This window comes from Myotis lucifugus, unplaced genomic scaffold, assembly GCF_000147115.1.
Source record: "Myotis lucifugus unplaced genomic scaffold, Myoluc2.0 scaffold_3, whole genome shotgun sequence".
Lineage (NCBI taxonomy): Eukaryota > Metazoa > Chordata > Mammalia > Chiroptera > Vespertilionidae > Myotis > Myotis lucifugus.
In genome coordinates, this window is record NW_005871051.1 from 7,371,415 (window position 1) to 7,372,437 (window position 1,023).

Consider the following 1,023-nt stretch of genomic DNA (forward strand, 5'->3'; position numbering starts at 1 on the left):
AACAGAAACTTTGCAGCAGAAGGGAATGGCAAGAAATATTCAAAGTGTTGAATACCAAGACTACAACCAAGATTACTTTATCCAGCAAAGCTATCATTCAGAATTGAAGGTCAGATAAAGAGCTTCACAGATAAGGAAAAACTAAAGGAGTTCATCACCGCCAACCAGTATTATATGAAATGCTGAAAGGTATCCTTTAAGAAGAGGAAGAAGAAAAAGGTAAAGATACAAATTATGACCAACAAATATGCATCTATCAACAAATGAATCTAAGAATCAAGTGAATAAATAACCTGATGTAAAGAATGAACTGGTGACTATAATGAATCAGGGACATAGAAAGGGAATGGACTGACTATTCTTGGGGGAAAAGGGGTGTGGGAGATGCGGGAAGTGACTGGACAAAAATCATGCACCTATGGATGAACTCAGTGGGTGGGGAGTGAGGGTGGAGGGTGGGGTGGGAGCTGGAAGGAGGGGAGTTATGGGGGGAAAAAAGAGGAACAAATGTAATAATCTGAACAATAAAGATTTAAAAAAAAAAAAAGATGGTTGAGCTTCTTGCTTTATAATCTTATTGCTTTAATTTTTTATTTTGTCATATTAATTCTTTTTTTTGCCATTTTATTTTTTTATTTTTTATTTTTTTTATTCTTTTTTAAAAAAATATTATAATAAGTATTACAAAGGGTATTACATATGTGTCCTTCCCCCACCCCCCGCCCTTGACAATCCCTGCCCTCCCTTACCCCCCAGTGTCTTATGTCCATTAGTTATGGTTATATGGATGCATACAAGTCCTTCGGTTGATCTCTTACTCCCCTCCCTTCTGCCCCCCAACCCTCTCTGGCCTTCCCACTGCAGTTTGACAATCAGTTTGAGGCAGCTCTGCCTCTGTATCTATTATTGTTCAAAAGTTTGTAATGGTCTTTATTATCCATGAATGAGTGAGATCATGTGGTATTTTTCCTTCATTGACTGGCTTATTTCTGTCATATTAATTCTTAATAAGATTGGGGCATT